Genomic DNA, 11,810 nt, shown 5'->3' on the forward strand with positions numbered 1-11,810 from the left:
AGTGGAAGTACCTAGATCTGCACATAAAAAACATGCGTAGAAAGGGCATGAGTACACCACAACGGTACTCAGTAAATGCCAAGCCTAACCTCGATCGGGTAGTGATGAGGAAGGTCAGGGCCCTACTGAGATTAAATGAAATATAAGGTATAAAAATATAGAATGAGACAGTATAACTAAGTGCAACAGTAAGATATAACACATAATAGAAAGAACAACAACTATAACCGAGAAAAAATAATCACGGAAAGGAGTACATCTCAACACAGAGATAACAACTGGGGATCTCCCAGGATACCGTCCTGTAGTCCCCAAATAGAAATATCCAGTGGATCTCCCGGGTGCAGTCCCGTAGTCCAACTCATAATGCACGGGGATCTATCGAAAATCTGATCCATAGTCCCAAATGTAAATATCCAGTACAGGGGGAATCTACCGGGTGCAATCCCGTAGTTCCAATGTAAATGTGCAGGGAGATCTACCGGAATACCAATCCATAGTCCCAAATTAAACACGCAGAGGGATCTCTCGGGATACCATCCCATAGTCCAAAATTAAACACACAGCAACAACACAAAGAATAGACAATTCAATTCAAATTTCTTACCAAGGTAAAACAGGTATTTCTAGCCTAGCATGCTGCACATAATCACTATAAGGCAGTTTGAGGAAGTAAAGCAATTAAGTCAATTAGGCATGCTTCCCTAAGCTAACAACAGTCTTAAATTGCAAGTAATATAAACAGAAAAAGAAACACAATTATAATACCTTCAAATATCCGGTAATACTCGTCACCTCACGTACAAGACATTTCAAATATCAATAATACCAAATCCTAAGGGGAGTTCTCCCCCCTCCCCCCAAGGTTAGGCAAGCCACTTACCCCGAAACGACTAGAAATCAACCCAAAACCATGTTCTTGCCACGGGTACTCGACTCCAAATGACCCAAATCTATTAAATTCAATTCCACAAATAAATTCTAAGCTAATATGCGAAATTAGGTAAAATGACCAAAATGACCCCCGGGTCCACGTCTCGGAATCGGGTAAAATTTATATTTTCACAATCGTCATACTCTCACGAGAGTAACCATACCAAAATTATCCAAATCCAATGTCAAATCCCCAATCAAAACTCGAAATTTAGGTCTAGGAACTTTCCCTCAATTTTCATCCCAATTCCGAAATTAAATAATGAATTCATGTTTAGATTAACGGGTTATAAGCAAAAACGAGTTAAGAATCATTACCCAATCGATATCTCTAAAAATCCCTCAAAACCTCGCTCAAATCCGAGCTCCCAAGCTCTAGTTTTCACAAAAATGGCTAAACTCTCGACTTTGAAATTTTATATTCTGCCCAACTAATTCCTTCTTCGCGAACGCGGAAGTACCCTTGCGTTCGCGAAGCAGAACTCCGCTTGATCCAGCTTTCCTCTTTCGTGAACGCGATGCCCAATCCGCGAACGCGATGACCAACTTCTCTCCTCCTACGCGAATGCAGGACTACCATCGCGAACGCGTAGGTATAAGATCCCATAGCCTCGCGAACACGGGAATACCTTCGTGAATGCGAAGCATTAAACCTTAACTAGCCCCAAATCCTCTTCGCAAATGCGAGACCCCACTCGCAAATGCGAAGAAGGAAACCAGAACTGACTGCTGCAACTTTTTCTACAATTCTCTAAGTTCTAAAAATGATCCGTTGAGGATCCGAAACACACCCGAGGCCCCCAGGACCTCAACCAAACATGCCAACCAATCCTAACACATTATTCAAACTTGTTCCAATCTTCGAAATGCTCAAAACAACATCAAAGCACCAATTTAACATCAGATTCAAGCCTAAGAACACCAAAAACTCTCAATTTACGCTTTCGGTCAAAAATCTATCAAACCTCGTTTGAATGACCTGAAATTTTGCAAGCACATCACATTTAACACTATAGTAGCTAGTCCAACTTCCCGAATTCCATTCCGACCCCGATATCAAAATCTCACTATCGAACCGAAAATTTTAAAAATTCAACTTTCGGCATTTCAAGCCTAAATTAGTTATGGACCTCCAAAACACAATCCGAACACGCCCCTAAGCCTGAAATCACCCAACGGAGCTAACGGAACCGTCAGAATTCCATTCTGAAGTCGTCTTCACACTGCTCTGACTAAGGCCCAAATTCTACAACTTAAACTCTCATTTAGGGACTAAGTGTCCCAAAACTCTCCGAAACTCCAAATAAATCCTCCCGGCAACTTAGAATAGCAGAAACAAACACGGGGAATACAGTTAATAGGGGATCGGGGCTTAAATTTTTAAAATGACCGGCGGGTTGTTACATCCTCCTACACTTAAACATTCGTTCATCCTCGAACGAGCATAGAGACATACCTGAAGTAGTGAAAAGATGAGGGTAACGACTGCACATATCCTGCTCGGTCTCCCAGGTCGCATCCTCGACTAGCTAACCCCGCCACTTGAACCTTTACAAATGCAATGTTCTTTGATCTCAGCTTTCGAACCTGCCTATCCAATATTGCCACTGGCTCCTCAACATAAGATAGATCCTTGTCCAACTGGACTGAACTGAAATCCAACAGGTGCGACGGATCACCGTGATACCTCCGGAGCATCGAAACATGAAATACCAGATGAACTCCTGCCAAGCTGGGAGGTAAGGCAAGCTCATAAGCAACCTCCTAACATGCCGCAATATCTCAAAAGGACCAATAAACCTCGGACTCAACTTCCCTTTCTTCTCGAATCTCATAACGCCCTTCATAGGCGAAACCCAAAGCAGAACCCGCTCTCCAACCATATAGGAAACATCACGAACCTTCCGGTTCGCATAACTCATCTGTCTGGACTGGACTGTACGGAGTCTATCCTGAATCACCTTAACCTTCTCCAAAGCATCATGAACTAAGTCTGTGCCCAATAATCTAGCCTCACCCGTCTCAAACCAACCTACCGAGGCTCTACACCGCCTACTATATAAAGCCGCATATGGTTCCATCTGAATGCTGGACTTATAGCTGTTGTTGTAGGCAAACTCCGCCAATGGCAAGAACTGATCCCAAGACCCTCCAAACTCAATCACATACGCACAGAGCATATCCTCAAGAATCTGAATAGTGCGCTCGGATTGTCCGTCCGTCTGAGGGTAAAATGTTGTACTCAACTCTACTCGAGTACCCAACTCATGTTGTACGACCCTCCAGAACCGTGTTGTGAACTGAGTGCCTCTATCTGAAATGATGGAAACTGGAATACCATGTAGACGAACAATCTCCCGGATATAAATCTCCGCCAGACGCTCCAAAGAATAGGTAGTACACACAGGAATGAAATGTGCGGACTTGGTTAGCCGATCCATAATCACCCAAATGACATCGAACTTCCTCAAAGCCTATGGGAGCCCAACTACAAAGTCCATGGTGATCCGCTCCCACTTCCACTCCGGAATCTCTATGTGCTGAAGCAACCCACCCGGTCTCTAGTGCTCAAACTTCACCTGCTGACAATTGAGGCACCGAGCTACAAATCCAACTATATCTTTCTTCATCCGCCTCCACCAATAGTGCTGCCTAAAATCCTGGTACATCTTTGCGGCACCCGGATGAATGGAATATAGGGAACCTCCTCTATAATCGACTCCAGAAGCCCATCAACATTGGGTACACAAATCCGACCCTGCATCCTCAATACCCCATCATTACCAATAGTCACATCTTTTGCATCACCGTGTAACACCTTGTCCTTGAGGACAAGTAAATGAGGGTCATCAAACTGACACTCCCTGATACGATCAAATAAGGAAGACCGAGAAACCACACAAGCTAGAACCCGACTGAGCTCCGAAAGATCCAATCTCATAAACTGGTTGGCTAAAGCCTGAACATCTATCACCATGGGCCTCTCCGCTGCTGGTAAATAAGCCAAACTCCCCAAACTCTCTACTTGACGACTCAAAGCATCGGCTACCATATTGGCCTTGCCCGAGTGATACAAAATAGTGATATTATAGTCCTTCAGCAGCTCTAACCACCTCCTCTGGTGCAAATTAAGGTCCTTCTTCTTGAACAAATGCTGCAAACTCTGGTGATCAGTATAAATCTTACAAGGCATACCGTACAAATAATGACGCCAGATCTTCAAGGTGTGAACAATAGCAGATAACTCGAGATCATGGACAGGATAATTCTTCTTATATACCTTCAACTGTCTGGATGCGTAGGCAATTACGCTACCATCCTGTATCAATACCACTCCAAGGCCAATCCTCGAGGCATCACAATAGATAGTATAAGATCCCAAACTTGTAGGCAATATCAAAACTAGGGCTGTAGTCAAAGCTGTCTTGAGCTTCTGATAGCTTGCCTCACACACTTCCATCCACTGGAATGGAGCACCCTCTTAGGTCAGCCTGGTCATAGGGGTTGCAATTGAAGAAAACCCCTCAACAAAATGACGGTAGTAACCTGCCAAGCCAAGAAAACCGCGAATCTCTGTAGCTGAGGATGGTCTGGGCCAACTCTGCACTACCTCCACTTTCTTCAGATCTACCTGAATACCCTCACTCGATACCATGTGGCCTAACAATGCCACATAATCCAACCAAACTCACATTTTGAGAACTTTGCATATAACTTCTTTTCCCTCAAAGTCTGAAGCACAGTCCTTAGGTGCTGCTCATGATCTTCACGACTCCGGGAATACACCAGAATATTATTAATAAAAACAATGACGAACGAGTCAAGATATGGCCGGAACACACTGTGCATCAAATGCATAAAGGCTGTTGGGACATTGGTCAGCCCAAATGACATAACAAGGAACTCGTAATGACCACATTAAGTCCTGAAAGCTGTCTTCGGGATATCTGGCTCCCGAATCTTCAATTGATGGTAACCTGAGCGCAAGTCAATCTTAGAAAACACTCGTGCACCCTGAAGCTGGTCAAACAAATCATTAATACGGGGAAAAGGATAACGATTCTTCACTGTAACTTTGTTCAACTAGCGATAATCAATACACATACGCATAGAACCATCCTTTTTCTTCACAAACAAGACAGGACCACCCCAAGGTGATACACTGGGCCGAATGAAGCCCTTATCAAGCAATTCTTGTAACTGATCCTTCAACTCTTTCAACTCAGGAGGGGCCATACAATACGAAGGAATAAAAATGGGCTGAGCGCCCAGCAACAGATCAATGCCAAAATCAATATCTCTATTGGGCGGCATGCCCGGAAGATCAGCTGGAAACACATTAGGAAAATCCCGTACTACTAGGACTGAATCAATTGTAGGGGTATCAATACTGACATCTCTCACATAAGCTAGATACGCATCATACTCCTTCTCAACCATTCGCTGAGCCTTAAGGAAAGAAGTAACTCTACTAGGAGTGTGATCTAAAGCACCCCTCCACTTAACACGCGGTACACCCGACATAGCCAACATCACAGTTTTGACATGACAATTAAGAATAACATAATGGGGTGACAACTAGTCCATGCCCAAGATAACATCAAAATCTACCATGTGGAGAAATAATAAATCGGCTCTGGTCTCAAAACCACTAAGAGCAACCACACACGACCGATAAATGCGGTCCATAACAAGAGAATATCCCATAGGAGTGGAAACATAAATAGGGGAACTCAAGAATCCCTAGATACACCCAAATGCGGAGCAAAATAAGAAGACACATAAGAATAGGTGGAGCCTGGATTGAATAAAATGATGCATCTCTATGATAAATCAGGACAATACCTATGATGATAGAATCAGAGGCGACAACCTCGGTACGAGCATAAAGGGCATAATATCTGGCCTGGCCTCCCTCTCTAGGGCGACCTCTACCTCCCCGACCTCCACCTCTAGCTGGCTGAGCAGGTGCGGTAGAAATTGGAGCTGTAACCATAGCCTGAGAACTCTGTGGGGCACACTGTGGCTGAGAAGTTAGTGGAGGTGCACCCCTCCTAAGTATGGAGCAATCCCTCACCAGATGGCGTGTATCACCACACTCAAAACAAGCTTTGGGAGGATGTGGCGGCTGTGACTAGCTCGGGCCAGGTCTGCTAGACTGACCACTGAAAGCACCCTGCGGAGGAGGTGAACTAGATACTGGAGGTGCATAATAAGGCTCCCGAGGCCTAGGAGGAGCTGGAATACCACTGGTTGTTGGAAGGATGAATGAATAGGGTAGCTCATATAACCCTACTATGACGACCTACAGCTGGGGCATGGGCACCAAAATAATGGCCCGACTCTTGAGACATCTTGTCCTCCCTCTCCTTTCTATCCCTAGCATGCATACCCTCAATCCTCCTAGCAATTCTCACCACCCGTTGATAAGAAATATCCATCTCCAACTCACAAGCCATGCTAGTCCTGATGCTGGGAATAAGCCCCTTAATAAACCGGCGAGCCCTCTCGCGAACAATAGAAACCAAGGCTAGGGCATGTCTAGCCAAGCTAGTGTAACGAACAACATACTCCGAGATAGTTATAGTACCCTGGCGCAAATGCTCAAACACTATGCGCCATGTGTCACTGAGGCTCTGAGGAACATACACTCTCAGGAACATATCTAAAAACTGAGTCCAAGTCAGGGAAGCAGCCTCATCCGGACTTTCTAACTCATAGGTGTGCTACCACTCATAGGCGGCTCCTCGAAACTGGAAGGTAGTGAAGGAAACCCCGCTCGATCCTGATATACCCATGGTATGGAGAATACGGTAGCACTCATCTAGAAATACCAGAGCATTATTTGATGCTAGACCACTGAATATAGGAGGCTTGTACTTCTTGAACCTCTCAAGCCTCAGCTGCTCATCCTCAGAAATCACTGCCCTATCCTCAGGCCTATTTGGGACTGCAGGTTGTACATGAATAATATTTGGAACCTTAACATTCACTCGCTACTCAGGAGTGCGGGCGGCAGGAGTCTGTGCTCCTCCTCCGGCCTGAGATGTAGCTGCAGCAAGGGGAAGCAACCCTGCCTAATCCAGAATGGTGTACATGCTCATGAACTGCGCAAGAGTCTTCTGAAGCGCTGGAGTGGTAGTAGTAGTAGGCGTATCAGGTGCCTGAACTCTGGCTGGAACTAATGGTGGTACCTCGGTGGTAGCTCACGCAGGTGCTTTGGTTGTACCGCGTGCGCGTCCTCCGCCTCTACCTCGTCCCCGGCCCCGGCCTCTGACAGCTCTAGTAGGGGGCGCTGGAGCCTAATCATCTCTGGTAGCACGTGTCCTCACCATCTGTGAGAGAATAGAAGACAAGTTTAGAATTCTGAAATCAAAAACCTCGCACGACAAGGAAATCAAATGAAGTGTAATTTTTCTAACAGTTACATAGCCTCTCGTAGATAAGTACATACATCTCCGTGCCGATCCGCGAGACTCTAATAAACCGGCTTGTGATTCACGACTCCTATGAACCTAGAGCTCTGATACCAACTTGTCACGACCCCAGTTCTCCCTCCATGAACTATCGTGGCGGTAGTCTCTACGATTAGGTAAGCCTAACAAATGCGGAAAGAAAATAATTAAATATTGAGATAACAAAATGAAACAGTGTTTAAGTTGCTTCCTAACATATAATAGTACAAGAATCTCAACCTAACACTCCCAAAATCCGGAACCCCATGAATCACAAGCTAAGAGTTTACACAAAAAGCTCTAACTCCAGAAATATCTATCAACAAGGAAAATACAGAAGGGCTATACTAGTAATGAGAATAGAAAGGGACTCTTCGGTCTGCGGACGCGGCAGATATACCTCGAAGTCTCTACGAAAGCGCCTCGCCTCAAGTGTCATAAGACTAAGTGGAAGTACTTGGATCTACACATGAAAAACACGCGCAGAAAGGGCATGAGTACACCACAACGGTACTCAGTAAGTGCCAAGTCTAACCTCGGTTGGGTAGTGACGAAGAAGGTCAGGGCCCTACTGAGATTTAATGAAATATAAGGTATAACAGTATAGAATGAGATAGTACAACTAAGTGCAACAGTAATAAATACCACAGAATAGAAAGAACAACAACAACTATAACCGAGACAAAATAATCACGGAAAGGATTACAACTCAACATAGAGATAACAACCGGAGATCTCCCAAGATACCTTCATGTAGTCCCCAAATATAAATATCCAGTGGATCTCTCTGGTGCATTCCCGTAGTCTAACTCATAATGCGCGGGGATTTGCCAGAAATCCGATCCGTAGTCCCAAATATAAATATCCAGTACAGGGGGAATCTACCGGGTGCAGTCCCGTAGTTCCAATGTAAATGTGTAGGGTGATCTACCGGAATACCAATCCGTAGTCCCAAAGTAATACGTAGGGGGGATCTCCCGGGATACCGTCTTGTAGTCCCAAAGTAAACACACAACAACAACACGAAGAATAGACAATTCAATTCAAATTCCATACCAAGGTAAAACAGGTATTTCTAGCCTAGCATACTGCACATAATCTAAATAAGGCAGTTTGAGTAAGTAAAGCAATTAAGTCAATTAGGCATGTTTCCTTAAGCTAACAACATGCTTAAATTGTAAGTAATATAAATAGGAAAGAAACATAATTATAATTACTTAATGAAAATCTGGATTTTCCAACAATTAGCACAAGTACGCACTCGTCACCTCACGTACAAGGAATTTTAAATTTCAATAATACCAAATCCTAAAGGGAGTTTCCCCCACAGAAGGTTAGGCAAGCCACTTACCCCGAATCGGCTCAAAATCAACCCCAAACCACGTTCTTGCCACGAGTACTCGACTCCAAATGGCCCAAATCTATTCAATTCAATTGCATAATGTGAATATCACTTCAATTAACTGATTCCACAAATAAATTCTAAGCTAATACGCGAAATTAGGTAAAATGACCAAAATGCCCCCATAGGCCCACGTCTCAGAATCAGGTAAAATTTACATTTTCAGAATCCTCATACTCTCACGAGTCAAACCATACTAAAATTATCCAAATCTAATATCAAATCCCTAATCAAAATTCGAAATTTAGGTCTAAGAACTTTCCCCCAATTTTCATCCCAATTCCGAAATTAAATGATGAATTCATGTTTAGATTTTTGGATTATAAGCAAAATGGCATTAAGAATAATTACCCAATTGATATCTCTGAAAAACCCTCAAAACCTCGCTCAAATCCGAGCTCCCAAGCTCTAGTTTTCACAAAAATGGCTAAACCCTCGACTTTGAAATTTTGTATTCTGCCCAGCTAATTCCTTCTTCGCGAACGCATAAGGACCCTTGAGTTCGCGAAGCACAACTCCGCTTGGTCAAGCTTTTCTCTTTCGAGAACGCGATGCCCAAGTCGCGAAGGCGATGACCAACTTCCCTCCTCCTACGCAAATGCGGGACTACCTTCGCGAACGCATAGGTATAAGATCCCACAGCCTCGCGAATGCGGTAATACCTTCGTGAACGCGAAGCATTAACCCTTCACCAGCCCCAGCTCCTCTTCGCGAATGCGAGACCCTACTCGCGAATGCGAAGAAGGAAACCAGAACTGACTGCTGCAACTTTTTCTGCAATTCTCTAAGTTCCAAAAATGATCTGTTGAGCATCTGAAACACCCCCGAGGCTCCAGGACCTCAACCAAACATGCCAACCAATCCTAAAACATCATTCAAACTTGTTCCAATCTTCGGAACGCTCAAAACAACGTCAAAACACCAATTTAACATCGGATTTAAGCCTAAGATCACCAAAACTCTCAATGTATGCTTTCGGTCAAAAAGTCTATCAAACCTCGTCCGAATGACCTGAAATTTTGAAAACTCCAACTTCCCGAATTCCATTCCGACCCCGATATCAAACTCACTATCAAACTGAAAACTTCAAAAATTCAACTTTCGGCATTTCAAGCCTAAATTAGCTATGGACCTCCAAAACACAATCTGAACACGCCCCTAAGCCTGAAATCACCCAACGGAGCTAACGGAACCGTCAAAATTCCATTCCGAAGTCGTCTTCACACTGCTCCGAGTAAGGCCCAAATTCTACAACTTAAACTCTCATTTAGGGACTAAGTGTCCCAAAACTCTCCGAAACTTCAAATAAATCCTTCCGGCAACTCACAATAGCAGAAACAAACACTAGGAATGCAGTTAATAGGGGATCAGGGCGTAAATTCTTAAAATGACCGACCAGATCATTACATATATATGCATAGTTAAATTAATAAGCATAAGAAGTAGAGATAATAAACTTAACCACAAAGAGATAATTTTTTTTAAATTGGTGCAAAAATAATTCAGTAAGTAATAAAATTCTCAATACAACATTTGTAATTATCAAAGACAGTACTATGACTCAAGCTCGGAGCAAGTAAATAATTATGAAAGAAAAAAATATAAATTCCAGAGTGACAGAATCCTGAACTAAATCACAAAGAAAAATGTTCTAGCTAAACTCGCAATGCACAAATCCCCAGCTAATTACACAAGAAATTAAATCCTAGGGTATTTCGCCATGGAAATATTTAGGTAAATCCGTAGGTAAATCTGGGAAATTTATCCCCAGGTAAATATCCCCATGTAATCCACCTTTTTTCTAGTAGTGGATTCCGAAGTGTCGAAAGTTGGTTCTTTTATTATAGTATCTCTCAATTATTTGCTTCTGTGCAGCCATCCTGTATACGGTAAAATCGGAGGGTCCAATTTTTTGTTATTATAGTGCCTTGTAAGCATATTTCACAAGGTTCGAAACCAGGGTCGAGGTTCACCCTCGAGGGCTATCGACGCTCGACCTCGGGGCGATGCAAACCAACGACTATGATGGAAAAGTGGGGAGTTCCCAAGGCGCACAACTAGGGCTGACAAAGTCTAGTGAGCTAAGTTTAAACCCGAATCATGGCGTCAACTAGCTGTCCCATCCCCATATCTTTGTAATAAACGCACTTGTACTATGTTGGGATTCCCCTCATATATAAAGGGGATCCTTGTCATTTTGTAAACATTTGTTGCACAATACTAAATACACAAGAACATTCTCTCTGCTCTCTAACATATTCTCTTGATCTCATTACATCATTTATTGCTTATTCTTGGCATAAAGGGCCACCATTGATTTATCGTAACTGTTAGTTGCCGCTCGATATCTCCCAACCGAGCTTCAGACTCGACCCCGAGGCCCTCGAATAGGCAAGCTCGAGGCCCCGATTATTAATCATTCGGTTTGGTTATCACATTGCTCTCAAGCTCTTATCTCGTTTCAAAGTCTTTCACATAGCATCAACTTCTTAACAACTAGCATAAAAATAGATCACGTATTTTTAGAACCACTAAATCAAATTTAATTGTTATTAGCATTTTCGCGGTAAACAGTTTGGCGTCCACCGTTGGGCTAAAAATAATAGTGATTATTTTATTGCTAGTTTTACTACACAACACAAGGTATCTTTCACACTTATTCTTGTCCAAGATCTTTGACTTCACGTCAAAATGCCTAAACCAGTAAGTGTGCCCAAAAACAACAGCCTCAAAAACTATGGGAAGGGCGGTATGGTAATTCTAGGTATAGATGTGCCACCATGAAACCCTGAGAGCACACCGAAGCTGATTCCCAAGGGTACGACCTCGTGCGACGCTCAATGTGTTAACGTTGATCCTCACATTAACCAGGGAGCGCGCCGAGAAATTCAGCGGGAAACTCAGAAACATCCAACCTAGGCAAAAAGAGAGATTCCTTAGCATGTCGTTCATATGATTATCGGGGGGACCAACATCCCCCAAGGACCCATAATCAAACGGATAAAAAATATTCGCTACAA

Source organism: Nicotiana sylvestris, chromosome 6 (genome assembly GCF_000393655.2).
Source record: "Nicotiana sylvestris chromosome 6, ASM39365v2, whole genome shotgun sequence".
Lineage (NCBI taxonomy): Eukaryota > Viridiplantae > Streptophyta > Magnoliopsida > Solanales > Solanaceae > Nicotiana > Nicotiana sylvestris.